Source organism: Amblyomma maculatum, chromosome 5, assembly GCF_055883805.1.
Source record: "Amblyomma maculatum isolate TAMU_Amacu chromosome 5, ASM5588380v1, whole genome shotgun sequence".
NCBI classification, from domain to species: domain Eukaryota; kingdom Metazoa; phylum Arthropoda; class Arachnida; order Ixodida; family Ixodidae; genus Amblyomma; species Amblyomma maculatum.
The window spans coordinates 13,916,845-13,943,922 of NC_139348.1; the positions used below are offsets into that span (position 1 = coordinate 13,916,845).

Here is a 27,078-nt window from a genome sequence, read left to right on the forward strand (position 1 = left end):
AAGCGGGGCGGCGGTGGAGGCTTTGCGGCAAATCGGTGTGCGGCGGCCTCACCCCCAAAGGTCGCCGGAGCTAGTTTTCCCGACGAGGGCTCGAGGAACCAAGGTGTGCAACGGTATAACGTGGCCCAGAGGGTGAAGAGCGGCTTGGCGAAGGCGATCGGCACTCACGACGAGGAGAATGTGGCGGACTACTCTGGTGGGTGACGTACTCGGCGATGTCTTGAGGCCGTTGACCAGGTCGTGGACGAGGGCTGTCGGGAGCAAATCCTCTCAGACCTATCTGGTGATAAGGGCACTGTCGGTAGAGGCGACCTGCCTCGCCACAGTGGTAGCAGAGAGCGCAGTTATCTGGAGCGCGCCAGAGATCAGCCTTCCGGAGCGCCTGGCGCCGATCTGCCCAGAGGGGCAGCGGTTCCGCAGCATGCACAGCGACCTGAGGTGGCGTGTAAGGCGAAGGGGTAGAAAGCAGGGCTGGGCGGCGTGTGACATCAGCATAAGTCATCGGCTGGGTGAGGCCCGGGGGTGCCGGTGGAACGACTGCACTTATCGGTGGCGTGAGTGCATTCCTGACCTCCTCGCGGATGACGCTAACCAGAGAAGTCGTGCCAGGAAGAAATGTCCCATGAAGTTGCTGGAGCTCCCTGCGAACCAAAGTGCGAATGAGGTCGTGAAGGGAGCTTAGATCTGTCCCGGGATTGTAGTCGGTGCGGTCAGTCGGCGGTAGTGCGGAGATGGAATTTCGTGGCCGAGCGTACTGGCTGCATCGCTGCTGCAGCAGTTTCTCCATAATCACAGCTTCAGCCAGAAACACCGCGATGGTGGTGGGCGGGTTCCGCACGAGGCCAGAAAAAAGCTGGCCTTTAACTCCGTGCATCAGGTGCCGCACCTTTTCATTCATGGAGGGGTCGGCGCGATGGCAGAGACGCATGACGTCTTCGACGTACATTGCAACCCCTTCATTCGGACGCTGAACTCGAGAGGTCAGGGCGCGCTTGGCGTTCTCCCGGCGGTCACTGTTGGCGTACGTACCCAGAAGCTGGTTTCGGAAGGCCGGCCACGTAGAGAATGTGGCCTCGCGGTTCTCGAACCACGTCCGAGCAGCGTATTCAAGGCTGAAGTAGATGTTCCGCATTTTCGCAGCTTCGTCCCAGCCATTAAACGTGCGACCCTTTCATAGTGAGCTAGCCAGTCCTCGGCATCTTCGATCTGCTCACCGTGAAATGGCTTCGGGATACGTGGGGTCTAAAGAATGAGACAGGACGAAGAGGTGGAAGAGACATATATTATGGTGAGGCTACCAAAAAAAAAACACAAAATAATGTGCCTCTGCCCGTGCCACTAGTTATGACGGGCTTAGGTGGAAGAGACATATATTATGCTGAGGCATCCAAAAGGAAATAAAAATAAGGTGGAAGAGACATATGTTATGTTGAGGCAGAAAAGGAACGAAAAATAAAGAGCCTCGGACCGTGCCACTAGACAGTCGTGGTACGGGCGGGTGATGTCGTTGCCATAGCTAGGGTCTCTTCGTCAAGAGGGAAGGCCTCGGGGGGCAAGCCTCGGAGCCGCCGGCTTGTACGATGAACAGGAGTGGTCACGAGAGGCAGCCGCGTCGGGTCGTCCGCAGGAGAAGGGATCATCGACGGCACCTCCACCAGTGTCACGACTCGAGCCACAGGGATCTGTGAAGGTACACGTAGACGAGGAGCCGAGAATATCGTCGGCTTCTAGTTCTGATCACACAGTCCAGCTCCAGCGCGCCTCTCAAGCCAACAACCACTTCGTCGTCGTCGGCACTAAGCACGGCAGTCGCGCGGCAATATCTCTGAAATTATTGTCACCTCATATAGTAGGCGAAGATATCAATTTAGGACAAGTAGTAACCGCAGTTCAGGACCATGAACGGGAAATAACTAGGAGAATAAGACTGGAATAGAGCGCATTTGGCAAGCACTCCCAGATTATGACTAGCATACAACAGTTGCATCTTACGTGTACTTATCTGAAACGTGGAAGCTAACAAAGAGGGTTCTACTTAAGTTCAGGACAACGCAGAGGACTATGGAAAGAAAACTGATAGGGATAAGGTCAGAGAAATAACTCAAGTCACTGACATTCTAATGGAAATCAAGAAGAAGAAATGAGCATGGACAGGGCATGTAGCTTGAAGAAAGGATAACCGATGGTCGTTTAGGGCAACAAACTGGATTCCAAGGGAAGGAAAGCGTAGCAGGGGGCGGAAGAAAATTAGGTGGGCGGATGAGATTAAGAAGTTCGCAGGGGTCAAGTAGATGCAGCTTGCACAGGACCGGGTTAAATGGAGCAATATGGGAAAGACCTTCGCCCTGCAGTGGGTATAGTGAGGCTGAGGATGATGATGAATAACAACTGGTTATGATGTAATCACATGGTGACGTTACCGGCTGTGACGTCATGACTGGATGTGATGTCATCATGACATCTCATCCGTTCTTGTCTAATTCAGCGTGTACGCCGACGACATGAATATTTGAATGAATAGCGGAAGCGACGCTGAAATTGAGTGGAGTCTGCAAAGGGCCGCAGCCGTAGTGGTGAAGTATGGGGCCGAAAGAGGCCTGGCGTGTTCACCGCAAACGTCAGAGGGTTTCGTGTATAATATTAACGGCAGGAACAAGACAGAAGTAGAAATTAAAGTAGTGATTGAAGGCCTGGAAGTTCCCAAGGTCTAGGAAATGAGGATCCTAGGCATGTTTATCAACAAGAAGGGCAACAACACCAACATCATAAAGAAATTAGCCACATATGCAGACCAAATGGTAGGCATATTCAGGAGGGCAGCAGTAAAGGGGAGAGGACTAAAAGAAAGGAACCTCCTGAAAGTGTCACAGGCGTGCATAATAAGTCAGATCTGCTACGCGACGCCGTACCTAAACATGAGCAAAATAGAAATAGAGAAGATAAACAGAATATTGAGGAAATGCGTCTAGCGAGCTCTGGGACTCCCCATATCCAAGTCTACGGAGCGGCTTGAGAAAATGGGGGTTCACAAGTGATGGGTTGAGCTTGCAGAGAGGGTGAGAATATCCCAATTGGAACGGCTCGGCCAGTCTGAAGCGGGAGGACAATTTTCGAATGGGTCGAATCCGGCCAGAAAGTAGCACGCACAAGATGGTAAAAATCCCGCTAGGAATCAGGGCAAAGATACGTATCAGACCTATGCCGCGAAACATGCATCCTGACTAGAATAATGAAAGGTGAGAGCATAGGGCTAAGGCCTACGAGAGGAAGATGAGGAAGCGAACGGCAGACCAGGTGGCTTATGTAGACGCGGCGTGCGGACAGCACGGGGCGGCTGTATCCGCGGTGGTCGACGGGGCAGGAGCATCAATGGTAGCGGCTTCGAGCAGCACGAGATATGCCAGCGCGGCGGAAGAGTTGGCGATAGCGCTCGCTTGAGTCGGTACCAAGGCCAGGACAATTTTATGAGACCGCAAAAATGCAGTCAGGAACTTTGAGAAAGGAAGAATCTCGGAAGAGGCCAAACGCGTCCTCGAGGCGAGGCCAATAGAACGTAATATAGAGATAATATGGATTCCAGCGCACGAATCTATTGCAGGAAATCAGGTTGCACACGAGCTTGCCCGAGCTCTCTATCACCGGGCGGCCGTAGAGTAGCCATCTCGCATACACATGAAAGATAGCTTGATTTCATACAACGAAATCACGGAACATTATAAGCTGAGCAAGAGGGTCTATCCGCTGCCTGACCGTTCCTTCGGAAACGAGGAGGCAATTTCGTGGAGAAGATTACAAGGGGAAGAATCATATAAGCCCCTTCTGGGTATACATGACAATCTCTAAAGAGGAGAAAGACCAGTATTGCATAACTTGCGGGGAGAGGGGCACTCTCGACCACGTAATTTGAGAATGTGCTAGCAGCCCAGGCGCCGAGCAGAATATAAGATAGAGAAGCCTGGTACACCTTGCTGCGGAGCGGGAACCCCGCTCAACAGCAACAAGCCACCTGCCTGGCGGCTGAGGCCGTGAAGCAACAATGTATCTTCACCAGACCTTAGTTTGCGAGGCTCCTGAGTAAGGTTCCCTTAGGCCTGCGCGCCGGAGGGTCCAAAAAGGAGTTTCATTTCGGTGGAAATAAAAAGTTTTGATGATGATGATGATAAAAATAATAACCAGACGTGACGTCATAATGACTTAATGTCTTGTGATGACGTCACCAGGCGAAGTTAACCCCGCCAGGCGTTCGACCAAGGCGTCCGTGCGGCGCCATTCAGTTGACACTTCCTCGAACGCCGCACCATACAGCATATAGAAACAGACTCAGTGCAGTATGGCACAATTCTCCGCGGACACCTTAACCGATTCGTAAGGAAAATGAGGAAAGTGGGAGTGAAAATAGGGTGAAAGAGATGCCGTAGTGGAGGGCATTAAATCTGCATCACTTTTTGATACTTCGGCGATAGTGAAGGATTTAAATCTCTATAGGCCGTTGGTAATGCTTGCGAAGTGTTTGCACTATCATTAAAACAAATGACGTAATCGTCGAGTAAAATTGGAGCTTATCCTAACAGCACTGAAGGACTGTGTAGAAGCTCGGTGATATTTCTTCCTTTCGTTGCCTTCGCTCACATCCTGCGGTCTTTTCCGACGGCACCAGACAATGTTGCTCGGCCTTTAATATTGGTAGCCACGTTTTTAATTCTCTAAAACAAGCCGTTGTTGTGGCTGCAGGGAAAAGGAAAAGAAAATGCACGGGCCCATTACTGGCTCTGTAGCTGAGCCACCTCCGCCGCTTCATGCGGACCGAAGAAAAAATAGAGAAGAAAGAAAACGAAGAGGGAGAGAAAGACGCGCGCTGCAACAGCCGTCGTCCACCACCGAAGCAGTGGCGGGTGCAATGGTGGTGGTGACAAACGTTTATTCATTTCAAAGGGGTGGATGTACGCATGGGCCGGATCTTTGACTATCAGCCCTTACAGATACTGGGTGGGGTCCCTAGTACGGGACCCCAGTGGCGTCGGCCGCTGCCCGGGCGCGCTCGACCAAGGCATTTTGGGCCTGCAGGTCATAGCAGCCGAGCAGGGTCGCCTCCCAGTCCTCCCGAGTGGGGTTGGGGTGAGGAGGAATAGCTGGGTTGCATGGGCAAGTCCACACCATGTGATAGATGTCCGAAGACTTCTCCGCACAGTGCGGACAACTGGCCGTGAAGGAGGGATTAAAATGTTTTAGTGCTGCCGGGCACAGCAGAGTATTGGTATACAGACGGAGTAGAAGCCCAAAATAACGGCTTGAGGGGCAAATTGGTGCATCATCGTATTCAGATACGTGGCGCAAATAAACACAAACACAGGTGAAGATACACAGCACACGCGCACGTGTGCTGTGTATCTTCACCTGTGTTTGTGTTTATTTGCGCCACATATCTGAATACGAGGAGTAGAAGCCGCTCCTCCGTCTTAGATAGACCTTTACTCGGGCGAGGATAAAGGCTATGACAAGACTGATAGTAAAGAACAATGTCTTTAAAAGAATACGCGGGTTCGAATTCGAGATCCCGATCTAGGGGGTCGAGATGGGAAGCCCGGAAAGAGAATGCGCGGGCGGCGGCGTCGGCTGCCTCATTCCCTTCGAGACCCATATGAGCAGGAGCCCATACTATTTTCCGGTAAGCGGGGTCCCCGGTATAGGTACAATTTTGAAGTAGTCGGAAGGCTAAGTATGGTGCCCAGCCTTGCTCGACGTTCCGACAGGCCCCTCGCGAGTCGGAGATAATTGTTTTAGAATCAGTGTGAGTAGCTGCCAGCGCAATGGCGACCTCCTCCGCGTGGGTTATGTCACGGGCGCGAAATGTAAGCCCGTTAACAGTTTTGGACTGGTGGACCACTGCGGCCGTGTACCATCCCCCATGCTGGGGGCCGGAGGCGTCCACGTAGTAAATGCCGGGTTTCGACCCATAATGGCGGCCCAGGGCTTCGGCCCGCGCCAGGCGCCGGCAATTGTGGTCTTCACGTGTCATGTTTTTAGAAAGAGGGCGTACGTGGAGGGCGCATCTCCACTCGAAAGGGAAGCGTACACGATCTTCCAAAAGAGTGGTATGTTGGATGTGTAGCCGGGCAAGGAGGCGGCGACCCGACAGTGTTTTAGAAAGACGTGTGTATTGGTTGGTTAGGTGAGCCTCTCGGATCTCCCGGAACGTATTCACCATGTCCAGGCCCAGTAGACGCTGGTTGGAGGTGTTCACGGGGAGGTCGAGGGCTCTCTTAAAAATTTTGCGCAGGACGACTTCGAGTGCATCCTCGTCTTGTTTCCGAAGATGGAGGTAAGGAGTCGAATACAAGATTCGACTGGTCACAAATGCATGCGCCAGCCGCAAGGCGTCTTTGCACCGCAACCCCCCACGTTGGTTAGAAACCCGGCGGACCATGCGGCCCACCTGGTCCCCCACCTTACGGAGTTTCGCCAAGGTAGTGTCCGACCGTCTATGTTGATGAATGAAGAGCCCCAGTACCCGGACTTCTGTTCGTTCCGGAATTGATCCTGTCTCTAAAGAAAGCTCAATTTTGGCCGTACACTTTGGTGAGGGGCGTATGTGTACAGATTCAGATTTTTGAGGGGAGCATTGAAGGCCGCAGCGGCGAGCATAACGGTCCACTATGGTTGCCGCTTGCTGCAGGTTGGCCTTATTATCTCCAAGAGAACCTTGAGTGGCCCACAGGGTGATGTCATCGGCATACAGCGCATGCTGTACACCAGCGACCGCACCCAACTGGGCCGGCAGGTGCATCATAGCCAGATTGAATAAGAGAGGAGACTGCACTGCACCCTGTGGTGTTCCTCTGGTTCCAAGTTGGAACGGGCCATGTTCGGTGTCCTGGATTTTAATGTAGGATTGGCGATCTGTCAAAAATTGCCGAATGTATCTGAACGCGTTGCGACCGCAACCGGTTTGTGAAAGATGAGTGAGTATTACCTCATGAGTAACGTCAAATGCTCCTTTCAAGTCTAAGGCGAGTATGACCTTGTCGTTGTGAGGGCATTCGACAGGATCAAGAACGTCCCGATTAAGTTGTAGCAAAACATCCTGTGCGGACCTGTACGGGCGAAATCCGAACATGGAGTCTGCGAAGATGTGTTGATTTTCCATGAACTCGGACAACTTGTCACGCACCATCGTCTCCGTTAGTTTGCCCGCACACGAGGTTAGAGAGATGGGGCGAAGGTTGTCCGTGTTGATAGCCTTGCCAGCTTTTGGAATGAAAGTGACCAGAGCAGTCTTCGAATCGATGGGGAATGGCGCGTCCCCAAGCCAAATTGAATTGATGTAATCCAATAAGGACTGGTAGGCCGGGTCGGGTAAGTTAGCTAGTAATTTGTAATTTTGTCCCGACCCGGGGCTGTGCCACGTTTCATTTTCGCCAGGGCCGCCCGCAGATCGTGGAGCTGAAACGGCTGATCCAGCTCAGCGTTCTCCGAACCTGCATAAGAGTGCGCCGGTCCGCGGGGGTCTTCGGTAGTGCACAAGTATTGGTCCCGCAACTTGTGCGCTAGCTGGCTTACAACATAAACTATCGGTGGCAGTCTAACCCCCGCCGCAAGCGGCGGTGACCTACCTGTTCCAGCCACATCAGGGCCAGGAGCAGCCACCCTCCTTAGTCTAAGTGGACGCAGCGGAATATACGTCAGGCTACCGTATGATCCCGGCTGTAGCCGAAAATCAAGCAAAGCTGCTTACTGCCAGCTCTATAATCACCAATTCCAACACAGAGGCAGAGAAGGCAGCCATCGCGCTTGCTCTCATCTGTACATCTACCACAAAAATTCTCTCTGACTCCAAACCTGCAATTCTAAATTATGCCAATGACTATATATCCCGCACCGCTGCTCGCATATTAAGCTTCTGGCCGCCCCGGCGCTCCATAAGCCTCATTTGGACGCTAGTACATGCCGGCCTCCCTGGCAACGAGGAGGTTAATTTGTTTCATTCTTTCTTTCTTCTCTTTTCTTTCTTTTCGTTCTTCTCTATATTCTCTTCTATCTGCACGAGGCAGCGGAAGTGGCTCAGCTACAGAGCCAGTAGCAAGTATTTTCCTTCTTCCTACAGCCCCAACAACAACAGACAGACGCGCCGTTGACACGACGCTAGACACCAGCTGTGTGAGTGGCTGTATTCTCTCCGGGTCAGCTTCTCTGCCCGTTCCTTCATGATGTTGTAGTAAAGGTTGTTTCGTTAGAAGACGCCTCGTTTTTGCTGGGACCGTTGATGCCGTTCGCCGAGCCACGGAGTCGCCAGGCCAACGCTACCGAGGGGCCGCGCGCCGCATGTAATAACTGCTGGCAGCGGTACGATACTCAGGCGCACGCGACCCAAACCTAATAACTGGCGTCAGCGCTGGGCTGAGCACGAGAATCCCAAACGTTATAGGGTGCAGCGGTGGAAGCTTTCCATGTATTTGATGGAATGCGGCACTTTGGTAGCATCAAATGTAATTAGAATAGAATGCGTCATGCCCATGCGCCGGACTGCTAGTATGGTGTGCTTTAGATGTGTTCTGGCCAGATCTTGATATAGCTGCGTCAGGCTCTCGTCGTCATAGGCGTTTGTGATACCTCTGGTAGCCCCGGTGGGGGTGCCACATATACCGTGCATGGTATAGGCTCGCTCTCCAATGGTGACGGAGGTCAGCGTCTTGATTGTCTCGACAGTTGGGACATGTGTTGTTTCCACGGTGAACGCATTGGCGGTCGGGTGAATGCGCAGGCAGAAATCCTCCGGTAGTATGATTTTGAGCTCGGTCTGCACTACTTTCCAGAGTCAAGGTTTTGGAATATCTCGAAATCGCAGTTCTCCGCACTGTCGGACTACTCGAACAGCGTTGGGCGGGCGTGGTGGCAGCTGTTTGCTACGCTGCACTGTGGTATGGGCCTCCTTGGTCGCAGGCGGAAGGTGGGCCCGTGCCTTGCTGCTGCCGGTTGTATTTGCACCTCCGTGGGACACTTGACGAGCGCTCAGATTATATGCCTCGCTGGTAGCGTTGCCGGAGTGGTGAGGTAGGGTCATTGACGGGGCTGGTCATGAGGCATTGGCTTTATATATAAATGGCGTCCAGCCGCCAGACTCGAGCTCTTCTGTAGGTATGGTGTGACCTTCAACCGTTACTACCATGGTAATGGCCGGTGTCGCCGTCATTCTCGGCGAGGAATCAGAGTTGCGTTAGGCTTAGATCGGTGGCTGTGCGTCTCAGTGCAATAATCGCTTAGAGGGCCGAATGTCGCCCAATATTGGCGGCTTCCTTGTCTTCCTTGGGCGCTTATGTCTCTTACCGAGCAGATAGGCGGCCTTAGGAGATAAAAGGTAGGAACAGCACGTACTGTTAGCAGCAGTTGTTGCTGCAGGCATCAGCTCATGATGACCCCCTAGCGGCCAATCCCGCACACGGTACATCCGCCACTACTCGTCGAACACAACCAACGCACCGCTGATCACATCAGTTCACTGGTGTTCTAATAATTATAATAATTAGTTCACAGTAAGACAACGACAGTATCTGTCACCCTTGTTCTTTGTACTGATTGATTTATGAAAGGCGCGGTAACTGTCTCACTTGTTTTCTGTGGACACCTCAGCCGCGGCGTAAGGGAAGGGAGGAAGGTGAGACTGAAAGCGGAAAGAGAGAAAGAGGAGCCGTAGTGGAGGGCAACGTTACTAGACTAGGTTCAGTTTTCAAACTTCTGTGCTTGCACGGACCTGCCACCGATTCTCTCGTTGAGTGGCGCTGCCGCCGCACTTTGGTCACATAAAATGCACATTGCACACAAAATGCAGATGCACATAAAATCCTACAGGCCGATTACCATAACATCTGTAATGTACAGGTTAGCCATGCAGGCGGTGAAATTAAAGGTGCAAGCATGGGTTGAAAGTAACAAGATACTCGGAGAACTTCAGAACGGCTTTAGAAATGGTAGGCGCTTAGATGATTGCCTGTTCGTGCTTACCCAATGCATCGAAATATCTAGAGTGGAAAATAAACCTTTGTATTTGGCCTTACGTAAGCAGGGAACTCCTGTGGAACATATTAAAAGAAGAAGGTAGCGGTTATGAGATAATAGAGTTCCTACAGGAAATATACCGGGATAACAAAGTAGAAATTACGTGGGAAGGGATAAGAAGTACGGAGGATGTCAAAGTATGCAAAGGATTAAGACAAGGCTGTCCTCTATCACCGGTGCTTTTCATGCTTTATATGATAAACCTGGAACGGAGGATACAAGACAGTAACCTAGGTTTTAACTTGTCATACAGATTAGGTGGAAAGGCGGTAGAGCAGCGCCTCCCCGGTTTGATGTATGCAGACGATATTGTGCTGCTAGCTGAGAGTCTGGAAGAATTGCAAACTCTAGTTAAGTATTGCGGAGACGAAGGGGACGCTCTAGGCTTCAGTTTCAGCGCAGTTAAGTCGGGTCTGATGATTTTCAACGGCTCAACTGATCAGGGTCTTAAAATTCAAGGCCTTGTAATACCTAGAGTAGCAGAATATAAATATTTGGGGGTATGGGTAAACGAAGGATTGGCATACATTGGAAAGCATGAGCAATCACTTAAGGCCAAAGGGCGAAGGAATGCCGGGATAATGAAGCATAAGGCATTGTGGGGATACAATAGGTATGAGGTATTGAGGGGTATTTGGAAAGGAATTATGGTGCCCGGACTTACTTTCGGAAATGCGGTTTTGTGCCTAAAATCAGAGGTACAGTCGACATTAGAAACAAATCAGAGATCCGTTGGGCGATTAGCACTAGGTGCCCACGGCAAAACTACAAATGAGGCGGTACAGGGAGATATGGGCTGGGCATCTTTCGAAGTACGGGAAGCTCAGAGTAAAATATTATATGAGGAACGCCTGAGGAAATTGGACAGTAACAGACGGGCAGCTAAGGTATTTAAATACCTGTACCTAAAAAGCGTTGACTCACAATAAAGGAAAAGAACTAGGAAACTAACTAGTAAGTATGCTAGTAACAAGGCCGGAGAAATAAAGAGCATTAAGCAACAGGTGAAAAACACAGAAGGTAAAAATTGGATAAATTCGATGGAAAAAAAAACTGAGTGTGGAATTATACCGAAAGTGGAAAATGCAGATTAGGAAGGAAGATTTCTTTGATAACTCAAGAGGCAGTGCCCTACTTTTTGAAGCTAGATCAGGGTGCCTTAGAACACGCAGCTACAAAAAGAAGTTTAACAATGGAGATGACGCATGTGGTGTATGTGGAAACTCCAGTGAAACAATTGACCATATTATACTCGAATGTAATGGTATCCATCCGGAAGTTGATGCAGGCGCAATCACTATTTCTGAAGCTCTGGGGTTTAAAAATAGCAGTGGCCGGGTGAATAAACCGGCGGTGGAAACTAGCAAAAAACGGCTGGAAGATTGGTGGCTTAAAAGCAGAGAAGTGACATATTGTTAGTAATGTAGGAGCAAAATTTAATAAATAGAATGATGGTTTAGTTAACCATTCTAAATCAATAATTAAGATATATGGAGAAAAATGAGCATGATAGCTACGGCTACCACCCCGTTTCAAAGGGGAAGCTCCTATATTCCATCCATCCGGTCATAAAGATATTGGTAAAGAGCGGTCACTCGGCGAAACGTGGCCCCAGGAAATGACGTGCGATTTTTTGCGCTGCCGCCGATTGATGGACGGCGGCACCAACGTGCGCATGCGTGGACGCGCGCGCGACGGCACTCGCTGCAGCGGTAGCCCGCCGGAGCAGACGACAAGAAGTTGTCCAAGAGAGCGAGTCGTTGTCTGCTCGTGCGTCGCCGCGCCTGTGCGGCGCAGACCGCATATTTTATCTCTCGCGGGCTGCTACGCGGAACGACTGCGGTTTGGAACGACGTCAAGGTGAGCAACGTTGTTTGCTGAACTACGCTGCATTTGAAGCAGTTTACCATGACCACGCCGACCGGTGCCAATTAAGTTTCGCAGCTCGTGAACAGGCGCGCCGGTTGTTCAGGCATAGAGAAATTCAGGCGCAGTTCGTGACGCTCCGGCAGTTTCCAACCGCGGTGAGGTTTAATATGTTGTGCTCTTGCGAAACTGAGCTGCATTTCGAACAGTTTATCTCAGCACACTGGACAAAGTGGCATGCGAAGCACCAAGGTACGCCGTTGCGCCAACATGGCGTTGCCGGCCGCTGCGGCCAGGCCTGACGCAGTTTGCCGAACGACTAGTTTTCCTGAGTGTCGCGTTTAACAGGGTGACGGTAAGGTGAGAAATGTTGCATTCTTGACTTTCTTGTGAAACTGCGCAGAATTTTATGCAGTTTCGCTCAGTACGGCAGTGACTGCGCTTCACAAAGTCGCGCGTGAAGGGCAAGCAAATAGGCATGACAAGGCGTGCTGGCCGCCGCCGTGACGTGACATGGCATGAGGCGGTTTCGCGAACGGCTAGTTTTACGTGGTGTCGCGTTTAACAGGACAATCGCAAGGTGAGAAATATTTCATTCTTGTTAAACTGCGAGGCATTTCGGGCAGTTTAGCCCAGCGCGGCGGTCTGCGCTTCACAAAGTCTCGTATGAAGGGCAAGCCAACATGGCGTGCTCGCCAACCGCGGTTTTGCGAACGGCTAGTTTTGCGTAATGTCGCGTTGCATTTAAAGGTACAACGATAAAGTGAGATGCTTTATTATGCTGCAAGCTTCATTGCTTCAGCTGTTCAGTGCTTTTGAGGAGTATTAGTTTAGTGGCTGTTATTTCACTCACTGTAGAAATGCATTTTCAGATAGGTTCGGTTAGCCTGCATTTCCTGACCCCTACGTTGCAAGAGTAGCCTTTGTATCAATTTTACGAATGACATCTTTTCTGTTCTAGACCATAACTGCTGCTCACTAAGTCTTGAGTACGCACCCACATGCTCAGATGTGTGCGCGGTGCAGTGGCATTACATTTCATTGCAACCTTCTGCATCATGTTCATTCCTTTTCCAAGAGCACCGAATGGACCCACGGACTGCAGCCAAAGCACGGCAGATGCGACGAGTGAACGGTGTGGCCTTCCCCCAAGCGTCAGTACTCCTCTCTGCCCTGAACAAACAAGTTACCCTTGCTAAGGTAGCCGCGACTGGGACTGTCTAGTTTATGTATAATGCCTGTTTTGTTACACATCATTTGCAATAATTCGGAAATCAACGTTATGCTATTTTTTTCTCTAAGTGCTGTTTCTCGGCTTCTGTATTTTTACTTTTCTGTTGTGCACAGCGTCTAATGTGTGCCAAGTTTGTCAATGCATCCTTCTACATCTGTTGTGTCTCTTGTGTGTTTTATATGCAGCAAAATAAATGTTCATTTCACACAGCACTTGGCGTCTTTTCTGCAACACTGTTTAGCAAAGGCTGTGGCGCAGCTGCGTTGATGGCCAGTTTAGAGAACTGGGGATCTATTTTTCATGTTGTTATGCACGCTGAAAATAAATAGAAACCCAAGCAGACCATGTAAAGCCAAAATAATGCGCCAAAAGGGCAGGGAAGGGCGCAGCGCATGCTAGCATTCAAATCGCGCGCCTTTCAGCAGGACCGGAAGTAGTTGCCGCCGGCCGCTTGGTGCGCTACAGCCAAATGGGCCGCTGGGCCCTATGGGAGTGTCCGCTCTTTACCAATCTCTTTCTCTATGCTTTGGTCGGTCAACGCGGCGTGGCCGGTGCAGCGTGACGTTGTTGTGGCTAGCTTGTCGTTGTGTGCGGATGCGTGTTTCTGCTGTCTCGGTACTTTGTGCGACCGTCGTACGCGTTTTTCATTCAGCGGACGGATAAAGAACAACGCCGATGTGCTTCGTGCCCAGCTGCACCAGCGGCTATGCAACTGATACGAACAAATCAGCCCGACATTTCTCTGCTTCCAGCGACGAGACGCTTTGCTCCGCATGGAACAGGGCCATCCCACGCGCCGAAAAAGAGCTCTCTGCCAAGTCTAAGGTATGTGACATGCATTTCCATGACCAAGACATCCTCAAAACTATGTCACCCTCTGGAGGTGGGTGACAATACTGAATTTTTCGTATGTAGCTCTAACTCTTTGTATCAAATTTTAAAACTCTGTACTCTCTTTTCAGCGTTTTTTTGGAGTCGTGAGGAACTTTGGTGGCGATGAAGACCAACAATTATACATTTTAGTCAGATATTCAGGCTTCTTAGATTGTACACACCACTGAAGATGGCAACAAAGGGGAATTGCTCTGGTGATGCAGAACCCGTGCTTTTCTCTGTTGAGGAGAGCCTTACCACAGGCAAGTTGGCAGCTTTTTCAGAGAAGCAGGCCCGGCAAAAAAGGCTGTCTCACATTCTCCAAAAGGTTCACCTGAGGGAGCATGCACCTCATGATGAATTGCAGCACAACTACAATCGGCCTGTCGCGAGAGATGCTGTCCTATATTACCTTGCTGGATATGTTTTAAAAAAGCAAAGAAATTCTCCAGCTGCACTGACTGTCTCGCTACTCTTGTGGCATCCGGCCATGTTCCACCAGCAGCAATCCTGACTGAAATGCGGTCACATGTGCCTGGTGCACTGCAGCAGCCGTCAAGTGCCCTGACTTGCTTGCTGGCGGGAATTGAGCGCGTCATTGAAGAAAACACAAGATTCAAGGAAGTGTTTGGGGACCTTTTTTGGGCCATTGTGGAAAAACTTGGCCAAGACACTCTTGTGTGTGTTGGATGCTGTGTGCACTTTGAAGAGTTTACTGCCCGCATTATCAAATTTTATTTGGTGACACGAATGCATTTTTATGCACGGTTCATTCAGCGAGAGCGTGCCTTGAATGTCCAGGTAAAGTCTGCTCGCAAGCGTGCTAAGCTCATTTAGGTGTGAATATTGCTCCTGTGGTTATTGCACTTTTACAATTAAAAAACGTGCAAGCTCCACTTGTTTTTTTTTTCAACAGAAAAGAAACTGCTAAAATACACAGTGTAAACCTGCCTTTTAGAATTCTAAGAAGGCATATATTAAATGCTGGCTTGGTTTTATTCCTATTATTTTAAAAGAACAAGTGCACCGGTCGGCCTGCAGATTGATACTTGAATTCTTTCGCGGATTATTTGCATTTTCCTGTAAAACACTGTTAACCGCGGCTGACAAACGTGTCACGCGTTTTCAAGCCAATTAATGCTAAAATACTGTAGAATGTGCTATCGCGATCAAAAGTTTAGGGGAAGCGACTGTGCAGAAAATATTTCGAAGGAATCGTGAAGCCCAGTAGTCTATAACATTGTTTTTTTCCCCGGGAACAGGCGTCCCATTAACTTTGGGTCGCGATAGTACTCCTGCTGAACTGAAAGGCAATGAACGAGCTTTCAAAAGCAGCTTTGGCGTGTGAGGGGCGGTGACAAAATGTAATGGAAATCTTGATCATGATACTAATCTACACACTCGAAATCGAAAACCAGGAACAGCTGATTAGCGCACGCCAAGCTGCTGGAGCCACAACAGCATTTTCAGAGCTCATTACAGGCTTTTAGTCAACCTCCTAACCGCGAGGCTTTGGAAGTATTAAAAAAAAAAGATACCGTTAGGTGTGTTAGGTCGTGTTCGTAAGCTAGTATGTCCATCGAACTGAGCGCCTCCGCCAACGCAGAGCTGCACCCGCGTAGAGCTGCCTGCGGCGCTACCGCCATCTGGCGGCGAGTCAAGAAATGGAGGCGCCCGCAATACACGGCGCCTGTGGAGAGTTCGACAACTGAACCTAGGAGGGCTATGGAGTAATTTCGGCCACCTGGGGATCTTTAACGTGCGCTGACATCGCACAGCACACGGACGTCTCTTCGTTTCGCCTCCATCGAAACGCAGCCGCCGAGGTCGGGACTTGTTCTTTGTATACCTGAGCCGCGCCGTAAGGAAAGGGAGGATGGTGGGAGTGAAAGTGGAAAGAGAGAAAAAAGAGCCATAGTGGAGGGCTATGGAGTAATTTCGACCACCTGGGGATCTTTAACGTGCGCTCACATCGAACAGCGCAGGGACGACTCTTCGTTTCGCCTCCACCGAAACGCGGTGGCGGGCGCAACGACGGCCCACAACAGACAAATATTCGCTGACAGGCCAGCCCTCACCGCAAGCGGCGGTGACCTGCCTGTCCCTGCCCCGACGGTAGGTCAACGCCGCTTGCGGCGGGGGCTAGCCAGCCACTGATTTTTATCTGTTGTAGGCCGTCATTGCACCCGCCACCGCTTCGGTGGTGGCGGACGACGGCTGTTGTTGCGGCGCGCGTCTTTCTCTCCCTCTTTTTTTCTTTCTTGTCTCTTTTCTCCTCTGTCCGCACGAGGCAGCGGAGGTGGCTCAGCTACAGAGCCAGTAGCAGGCCCGTGCATTTTCTTTTCTTTCTTCCTACAGCCACAACACCAACAACCACTGCACCACCGCGGCGGGACTCACCGGTGTTCTATAATTAAGGAAAGGCGCAATATCTGTCACTTGCGGAATCCCGCTACCATCATCCTCACGGTAGACAAGGAGAATTAAGATGTGCGTTTCACGATCCCAGGCGTGGTGCCAGATCACCACCAAGTTGCTCGTTTCTTCTTTTTCAGTAATAGGCATATCCAATTATCAGAGCATCTCTGCAGACTAACTTAGTGAACCTTCTTCCAAACTTAGTGGTCTCTTCCAATTTTACCGACCAGCCTTTAATATTTGGTTTTATAAAAGAAGTTTACGATTGAGTGCATTTTCTTGCAGTTCGCTTTTTATAAAGATGGTTTGCAAAAAATTCATATCTGTGCTGTTCCCGCTTCAAAATTGTTCCTTGACAAGAGTACGTGAAATGCGCAGCTCGCCATGTACTAAAACGTTTTCTTTAAACTTCATGCCGAAGTTATGCCTGTGAAAATGTGACTTGACAAAACATATTTTTGTTTCTTCTGTTGATCGTCATGTATGTGCTACACCTGAAACCATCGAACACTGCTTGATTTCCTGCAAAGATGTGATATTATTGTGGGACGTTCTAGAAAGAGCAATAAAGAAAGACTATTTTTAATACTGAGAGCCTGCGTTACCTAATGGCCACCCAAAATGAGCATGACCCCTTTGACATGAATTTCCTCTTGGACTGCGCAGCATGTGGAAAATGGGGATGTTAGACCGGAATGATGATCCTCCCGTTTCCCTCAGTACTCATTTCAGCCAGATGGTGCACCAGCTACGAGGCACGAAGATAGCTACTATCAACACAATCGGTTCCCATTATTGATGTGTTGTTTTCCTTTGCCACTGTTTTAGTGGGGTTGTGTTAAGGCATGTTTCAGTTGCCTGGTGTTAATGGACCTTTTTGGTGCATTATGTGGTGTCAGATAATATATATGTATAGCTCTTTCTTGCATGGAACAGCGTGGAATAAATACCATGTTGAAAACAAATCTCGGGTGTGGCACTGTTGTTTAAAGCGCTCTGCTAAGGATGAGAGGGATGGAGGTTAGATTCCCGGTGTAGACAGAATTTTTCAGGCTTTTTATTTTTTCTATGACGTGAGCAGGATGATGACAAGTTGAATCCCGCGTCATCTGCAAAATAGAGTGGAACGAGGTTCGCGGACGCTCGCTGCTAACGCACGGACGCGCTGTCGAATTATAAAATTGGTAACGCTTTCCATATGCCGTTTCTGACCGTCGAAGTGCGGCTTCCTGGTGGTCGCAATGGCAGTAGGTGTCATCTCGTCGAGTACAGACATGTTCGATAAAAGGATTCGCAGCTACATCAAAGTTCTTCAAAGTAAGCGAACTTCGCATTCTCGTGAAATGTTGGGGTTGACGCATGAAGTTAGTCACTAGGATATCGGTGTGCCCCCTGAAATGCTCGACAAGGTTACAAGCAATAAAATTTGCCGAACTGGTATATAGCAGCGACATATTCGCTTCTGCAATGCCACGATTACCGAAGTTGTGAATAAAGTTTAATGTGACGAACTTGGTCACTTGCGGAGGGATAATGATGTGGTCATCACATCAGCGCAACTTGCCAGAATCAGGTCTTTTGAGCACTTGTTTAGAACTGCAAGGGTTCCAGTCAGACTACGATATCTGATATTGCCGCAATGTTATCTTACTGGCGCCGCCATGTGGCGAGCTCGGGAGACTGGCACGCGCTCGTCTTCTTCGCTCTCGGTGCTCGCCTGCCAGTCGGTTCCGTGCCTGATCTTGCCGGTACTTTTACTTAGTTGTAAGTAAACCTGCTTAACCAGTTTCACTGGCTTCTGGGACATTTTTGGTGGAGCTTCTGGGTAGATCCCATGTATGAAGAGCCTCTGGCTGCCCCCTACGCCCATCTACACACCGTGCACACGACACCTGTGCACAAGGCGAGCCGTCGCTTGAGAGGCTTAGCACCCGAGTGTGGTCCTCTTGTTTCCCCACCGCGAACCAGGATGACTACAGCGGCAATTCAGACCACTCAGCTTCCTGTGAGTGCCCAGCAGATGATCTGCCATACTCCACGTATGCCCACACCGTTTCATGGCGACAAGTTCGAAGACGTTAAGGACTGGCTGACCAGCTACGACCGGGTCGCTGTATTTAATGCGTGGGACGAGGAGCGAAAATTGCAGAATGTTTATTTCGCACTAGAAGACTCCGCCAAGATGTGGTTCGAAAACCACGAGGCTTCCATTTCCACCTGGCAGGATTTCCGGCGGCTGCTGCTCGCAACATTCGGCAACGATGCAAGAAAAGAGATGGCCGAACTCGCTCTACAGTCCCGAGCACAGCGGCCTAATGAAAGCGTCGCCATGTTTGTGGAAGAAATGATTCGCCTTTTCAACCGGGCGGATCCCTCCATGTCGGAGGTAAAGAAGGTGCGCTACCTTATGCAAGGCGTCAAGGAGCAGTTGTTCGTTTGCCTTGTACGTGACCCTCCACGTACTGTTGCTGATTTTACGAAAGAAGCAACAAGAATCGAGCGTGCATTGAATCAGCGGTTTGTACATTTTGATCGCTCAGCAAACATCGCTGCCATAGACTGCCGCTTGCCAATGGCCGGAAACGACAGGGAAGCCCTTCGCGAACTTATCCGAAGCATCGTGCGCGAAGAGCTGCAAAAGCTGCCCTCTCTCGAACAACATCCACGTGTTGGGGGCATCTCGGATATGGTGCGCGAAGAGCTCCGCCAAGCAGTGCCATCAGTACCGTCACCCCAGCCGCCTGCACCACAGATCATGACGTACAGCGACGTGCTGCGTACCCCTGCGCCTGAACAATTGGCACCCTGCAACCCTGCTCCTCCCGCACGTCCTCCACCGCAATATCCAGTTTCGACTGGTGTGCCTGAACCTCGACCACCAGTTCGCAAAGCACACGCGTGGCGCACGCCGAACAATCTGCCTTTGTGCTTCCACTGCGGCGAAGCTGGTCACGTTCTGCGCCACTGCCCGTACCGTCGGATGGGCTTGCGCGGATTTTCCCCGGATTTTCCTCGGCCGCGCTATGGCGAACGACCTCGGGATATCGACCAATACCTCAGCGACCACGTCCCACCTGCGTCCCTCCAGCGACGCCAGTCCAGGTCACCACCGCCGAGACAGTTTTCAACTAGCCGCCGTTCTTTCCTCAGGCAGTCCCCAAGTCCGCACCGGGAAAACTGAAGACGGCGACCCTCGGGGGTAGGGCCGCCGTCGATGGACATTACGACCAACATCCTCCGCTCACCGATTCGATCACACATACCGACCTCCGACCCTTCGCTCCGATCAACAATCCGACCACTTTTCGACGATCGCCGAAGCTTTCCTCCGACGCCCCCAATCGACGCACCGCACGACCAACGAGTCCGACGACCTCCCGACGATCACAGAAGCTTACCTTCGACGCCGTAATTCGACGCAACGAACGACCCGTCAGCCCGACGATCCCTGACAAGCAGCACTTTGTCGACGGTGAGCTACATTCCGCCGAAATACCGATCGTCGTTGATAACCACAACACGACTGCCCTTGTAGATACCGGCGCTGATTTTTGCGTTATGAGTCATGGCCTTGCTACCATTCTGCGAAAAGTCCTGACTCCTTAGCACGGAGCCCCGATAAAGACAGCCGGAGGGCACGTGGTAACGCCGCTCGGAGTGTGCACCGCTCGCGTCGAGATTCACCACGTAACTTTCTCGTGCTGCTTTGTTGTGCTAGCTGAGTGCTCCAAGGACCTGATTCTCGGCCTTGATTTTCTTAGAGAAAACGACGCAATCATCGACCTCCGTGACTTCATAGTGACGTTTTCCACTCACCGCGCAAATTCCGACGAGTACAGACAGCACAGCGACGACTACGCAGACAGGCCAGTTTTCCGAGTGTGCGACGACCATGTCACTCTACCTCCACGCACCAGCATGTTTGTTACAGTGCAGTGCGACAACCCCCCCGCCTTTCAAGGCCTCGCCGAAACGAACGTGAATTTATTGTTGAGCCTAGAAGTCTGCGTTGCTCGGGGGGTCTTCGCCTTGAAAAGTAAACGAACTGAACTGCTTTTAACGAACTTGAGTGCCGAATACCGCCATTTACCGCGAGGTACAGCTATCGCTTATTTTGACGAAGTCAGTGCGCCATCCGCCCATTGCGCCCTTTCGCTGGCCAACGAGAACCCTCCCGAGAGCACTGGACATACTGTTCAAACTGACGTGAATCCAGCTTTGTCTCTTACCCAGAAACGCCGCCTTCAAGCAATTCTGGACACTTATCGTGACTGCTTTGCCGTCATTTCCAAAGTGAAACAGACGTCAGTAACCAAACATCGAATTATAGTTGATCCCACCGAGCGCCCTATCCGCCAACACCCCTACCGAGTATCGCCGAAAGAACGAGAGGCTATTCGGGCGCAAGTTGATGAAATGCTCCGCGATGATGTGATCCAGCCGTCCACAAGCCCATGGGCATCACCAGTTGTGCTGGTCGCTAAAAAGGACGGATCACTCAGATTCTGCGTCGACTATAGGAGGCTTAACAAAATTACGAAAAAGGACGTCTACCCATTGCCTTGAATCGATGACTCGTTCGACCGACTTCGCCACGCCCGATACTTTTCATCGCTCGATCTACGCAGCGGGTACTGGCAGATCGAAGTCGACGAACGTGATCGAGAGAAGACGAGCGCGTGCCAGTCTCCCGAGCTCGCCACATGGCGGCGCCAGTAAGATAACATTGCGGCAATATGTATTCAGAAGCTGCAGAAAGCAATCGGTGTCAACACATGGCCAACTGCGTTGCATATTTTTGCTCCAGACCAAGGCATGCAATTTTGCGGAGAGTCATAAGCGCCGGTATCCGCGAGTTCGGTCACGCCATAATTGTTGCAGGTACACATATTTCAACGCAAACCTTGCGTTCATAGCTCGTCGTCGAGGTCATGAATTAAGTCGTTTTCCCTTGGGCCGTCACGTGAAATGTTCTGGTGGAGGATGCTGACTGAGCGTCAGCGGTGGCGCTGCCCTCGGAGGATACCGTCTTTAGTTTTACTGCCATGGGGATGTGCCTCTGAAGTGACTGAGGTTGACGGGCGGCCAGGGGAAGAAAACCTCCTTGGTAATGGGCACACGCACTGGTGTCGCTGCGCGGTAGTACGGAGTGCACTTTAGTGGCCAGGTAGATCTGCGGCCCTTAATCGTAATGGGGTGGGCACGAATCCAGAGAAGTGCCTCTTTACCCAATCTGGCAGTAGAACCAGTTGGCATCACGTGGCAGGGCTCTGTGCAGCAGTAACACAGTGGCCGCTTCTTAGGCATTCGCCCCACGTGCGCTTTGCCAATAGCCGGTTCAGCGCTGTTGCTCCACGGGGCGCATGTAATGGTTGGCGCATATATTAATTAAGATATAGGGAGAAAAATTAGCATGATAGCTACTGCTACCACCCCGTTTCAAGGGGACGCTCCTATATTCCATCCATCCATCCACGTCACCGTCGGGATTGCGGGCTCGGGGCGCGCGGTTTTGTTCGTGTCTGGACGCGTTCGCCTCAGGTCGGCGTAATCAACTCAAGTTTTATTGCGTGCGCGCGTGTGAGCACGTTTACGTCTAGACGGGACGCGTTTACGTTGTGTGCTGGGCTCGCTTCGGGCTTTTTGCTGTGCGCACGTGCGGTGGTCAATCTCACGCGTACGGCGCAATGCCGCGAAACTGCTGTGTGCCGCTCTGCGACACAAACGCGAGAAAAGACCATACCGTGAGATTTCATGAGTTCCCATGCGACCTCCAGCGTCGGGAAGCGTGGCTCAAGAATATCTGACGCCAAGGACAAGCGGGACAAAGTAGCAAGTGGGCGCCTAGCGACAGGTCTCTGGTATGTTCCTTACAATTCACAATGACTACAAAAAGAATACCAAGGTGAGGCTCCTGCTTCCAACTGCAGTCCCGACTGTGTTTCATAGATATCCCCAGTACATGCAAAAGGACAATGTCCAGTCTAAAAAACACCGTCGAAGCAGCTCTACTGACGGAATAGTAGTTGGGATAGACGATGATGAGCGTGGAGGCTCAGGAGAAAACCTTCACGATAGTGAAATTCCTCTGCACTCTCCTAGCCACGCTGCAGAAGCCCTTTCTTCACAGGATGCCGTAGAGGCATACGCGGAATGTAGTTTTCCGGTTGATCAGGCCTGCCAAACTACACTGGATATTTTGCATGTGTTGGAAGCGGCGAAGAAAACGGAGAACAGACTGAAAAAAAAAAGGTTGCACGCCAAGGAAAAGAGTTCCAAAGATTACAAAGCGATCGTGATGAATTTAAAAAACGTCTCCAAATCTACGAAGAGAACAAATATTTGCAGGCATTTGAAAAGGTGTTGGAAGCAGCGGAAAAGGGTGACAAAGCGGCTCTTTTTATCAGCAACCAAGTGCAAAATTTCAGCAAGAAAAAACCGACCGACAGTGAAGGCATCCTGCGGGAATGCGTTTTGTAGAAGGCCTGCTCAAACAAAGGATATGAGCATGTTCGAAGCAAGGGCCTTTTAAAACTTCCATGTCCTGCTACGCTTCAGAACTACGTAGGAGAATCAGCCGGGGAAGATGGTGTGACTTCACTGATAAAGGAGCGGCTCCGTGTGGAACACGCAGGACTAAGTGTGGAGCAGGAAGTGTACTGTTCCCTTATCGTCAATGAGACGGCTATTGCCCAGAAAGTTGTATACGACCGTCAGGTGGATAAGATATTTGGTCTTGTTGATATGGGCCCCGAATAAGAGTCAACCACAGTGCCCAAAGTGGCTAACCGCTTGTTGCACTTTGTTTTGCGAGCACTATCAACAGCCTATGTTATACCTGTTGGTTATTTCTTCACACGGTGCCTCAAGAACGACAAGCTTTCTATAATTGCTATGGAAGTGATGAAATCAGTCGAAGATGTTGGCTTTCTTGTAGTGAGGATCGTCACTGACAACCACCAGACAAATGTTGCTTCTTTCAAAGGTCTTTCAGAAGATGACACGCTTGTTCATGCAGTGCCTGAGCCTCTGCGAAAAGACTACCCACTGTTCTTGTCATTCGACCCGAATCACCTCCATAAAGCACCTTCGCACTAACTTTCTTGAGCGGGAGATGATGGACGGCGAAGCACTCATCCAAGGTGGTCTCTACTTGAAAAATCTCTACGAAATTCAGTCACAGCTACTGGTTAAGCCAGTCAAGTTCCTTACTCGTGCACACGTTGAACCAAACAACCTGGAGAAAATGAAAGTTTGCAGGGCCACTCAAATCTTTTCTCCGGCAGTAATAGCAACGCTACAACTTCAAGAGAACCCAGAATGTCATCCTTAAGCATGCCACTTCAAAGACAGCTCGGCTACAATCTATTTCATGCGAATGGTTGCGAAATGGTATGCCCTACATGATATCGGTGCAGTGAAGGCAAGCGGGACTCATGAGGAAGCATTCTTTTTAACAGACGATGAACGGAACTCCTGGCTGGAGCTAGATTTCATCTGTTACTTGGAAGACCTCCAAATGAATGCTGGGCGGTCGAGGCGAATGACAAAAGAGAAGCCACACTTCTGACAACACGGTCAACAGTGGCACTGATTGAATATCTACTTGACCACCTAAAGTAGGTTCTTTTTTTCTCGGCTCAGTTTTACGTTGTTTACAACAGGTTACTCAAATGAATTTCATAATTCAGCTTCCACTATGTCTTAACACGCGGGCTAAACAGTGACCCTGTGGAATCACTGTTTAGCTGTCTTCGGCAGTTCAACGGCGGCAACGACCGGGTGGATGCCAGGACTGCACTTTTTACAGCGGAGAAACTGCTAAAGGCACTGCTTAAAAATATTCCAAAGTGTGCTCATCAAGGTAACATTAACATGGTGACCACTTGGGCCAGTTCTTGTGTTCCCGTGTCTTTCGCTGGTACAATATGTAAGGTCACATTCCTCTCTTTTTTTCAGGTTGGCATCCGTCAAGCAGCGAGAAGTGGCAATGCACCCACTTCTTCTGAAATGAATGCAGTGCTGAGGGTAACAAGTCCAGATGCTGAAACATATGCCCTGCCAACTGCCATTGAATTTGCTACCAGGGAGCTGGCTAGTGAACTCCGATTTTTAACGCTGTGTTCTGAAGCAGAGAAACACTTTGAGGTGGCACCAGTAGCGTTCCTCGCTGATTATGTTGCGAGAACATGTCAGGAAAAGGTATGAACTGTTTTTTTTTTTACATAAACATACACATTGTTATAAATTTTTATCTAGTTTGAACGGCCTTGGAAGCAAAGAAACCTGTGCATACAATATTTGTTTATGCTCTTGAGATTGTCTGAGCAGGAGCCAAAGCGATAGCGTTAAAAGCCCCGTTCCGCAGAAAAAATGGCGACCGCCTATCGGCAAAACGCCGTGAGAATGTCTGTGGCAGGAGGTTTTTCACAGGTGATGTGTGGCGGGATGTGTGGTGCAACGAGACCACATGACATGGATAAAGTTGGCGGGAGCTGCGAACTCTGCAGATGGGAATGGAAACCGGGATCCTTGGATCACGAGTCAGGCACGCTACGCCGAGGCTACAGAGACGTTCCTATGACTTGGTTAAGCGGGGCTTTATATCTGTGTCGGGTGGTATATTTCACATAAGGTTGTTGCATCCGACTGTATGCTAAAGAGTATGTATGAGGGGGATAGAGGCGGTAATTAAGGGATGTGTTGAATAAGCGGGTAGCAAGTGCATGTATGCTAATGAGGATCCGTAAGGGGAATAGCTTCAAATTTGTTTACCACTATACCAAGTTGTTGTTTTATGTGATATTTTCTAGTGGTTTTCAGGTGATGTTCGAGTCGTGCAAGACCCTGTTGCAGGAACCAGAGCCAACCGACCCTGTTTACGGGTTAATGAAAAACATGGACAACGGAGGCTTGGTGTAAACCAAAATTGAAGCAATCAAGCTTTGTCAGCGTACGTGCGTCTTCATTAACCGGATAATGAAGTCACAAGAGTTGCGGCGAAGCAGCAAGCTGTGTAAACTGTTAATTTCAGTATTGCTTCCGCACTTTACACAGTGCCCGCAGCTAATCTGCGAAAAAGACAACCGTGCCCACACTAAGGAGCATTGCAAGATATTCTTAAGTAGGTTGCTGCGCTCACTGATAGCGAACTGGGCCGCGGCAATGTCAACGCAACCGTGGAGCGACTTTTAAGGCTATGCCATTAACCTCTCTCCAGGAAGGTTCTCCGTTTGTGAACGTCTTCTTCCTCTTTTTGTGTGACTGTGCAATAAATGTATGTAGTGCTTGCTGAAGCAGTTTGTAGTTTCCTCGGCTCCAGTTGCGCTTAGAAAAATTCACAACTTTACTATACTAAATGTATTTTTTTTCTAAATTACGACAGTTTACAACCTTGATGTTCCACGGAAATGTGCTGAATATTATCGAAGCATTAAGCAATTCTTCCGATCGCGGGTAGGTTAATTTCAAACTGGAAGACTTGATGGGCAATCTTGAGACTAGAAATTGTTCAAGAAAATGAGACTAGAAATTGTTGAACGCTAGCTGGAAGTCACACAGTAGAGCACAGTCGCCAAGTCACAGTAGGATTGCATTTTGTTATTTGATTGCGCTGGCAGCATAGAACAGGTTGACATCAATCTTTTGTATACGGGTTTTATGCAAGAATGAGTAAACGGTGTGAAAATGACACACAAGGAATTCGCGACATTGTGATGCAAAAGGTAATGCATTGGGCTACCTTGGCCGCTGAACAGCTCCGAATTTCTCACAGACGAGTGAAATTTTCCTCTGACAACCGATTTGACCCGAATGCACATCACGGTAAAGCGCGAACGCCTATCGAGCGGCTTTGAACTACCGTCACAATAAGTTTTTGGTGTACAAGCTAGTATATACATCCTTGTCAAGAAAACGCTGTAGTTCTGACATGTTCACACTAGACATCACAGTATATAGGAATTCATTTTTCAAAATTGTGTGAAACGGAGCTCTTAAGTCCTTAAAACAGTAAGCTCCGACGTACCGACACCTCGCTCAAAGCGCAGCCGGCGCAGCTCTCCGCTCGCGGCTGTCCCCGAGCAGTGGCGCCGCGGCGGTGGCGACGGGAAGTAGGCGCCTCCCGCCGGTTTCGGGCGACGTAGCAGGCCGCACCTAGTGCGCTTTCATCGAGCGGCCATGACACTGGCTAACCATCTACTAAATCCTCTAACCTGCCACTGTGAAATGACGATGACTAGCGAGGTGCGGGAAGGATAAAAAGCGGGGCGTTGCCGAATTCATTCCCTGTCTCGCTGCCCGTGGTGAATGTCATGGCTGGTACGGGCATTTTCAGTGGCTCGAACTCAGGTTGCAGGCTTCGCAGATAATGACTCGCTTTCTGGACGGTTGTGGCGTCCTTGCGTGGGGCAGCAGCGTCAATAATATCTGCCGTTGGGAAGCTTACATGGTTTGCTACTAAGCGAATTCCAACAAATGTCAGCGAAAAACATATGGAGAAGCAGACCAGAATTTAATGAGGCGAAGCTGGCCGAACACGACCTCAGTCGAAAGAGGAAGGACACGCTTTGCCACGCCGCAAGATGAATGGTTCGGCCACTTGGCGGTGCCAGAAAATTGTCAGCAGTGTGGTTATG

At 50.1% G+C, this 27,078-nt stretch overlaps 1 protein-coding gene and 1 pseudogene across 1 annotated transcript in view; one reads left to right on the forward strand and one right to left on the reverse strand.

The window, feature by feature from the left end:
- LOC146187785 (uncharacterized) overlaps positions 1 to 27,078 on the reverse strand; it is a 69,004-nt gene that overhangs the window by 34,850 nt on the left and 7,076 nt on the right. The window lies entirely within an intron of this gene.
- LOC146187787 (uncharacterized) lies at positions 13,826 to 25,636 on the forward strand (annotated as a pseudogene).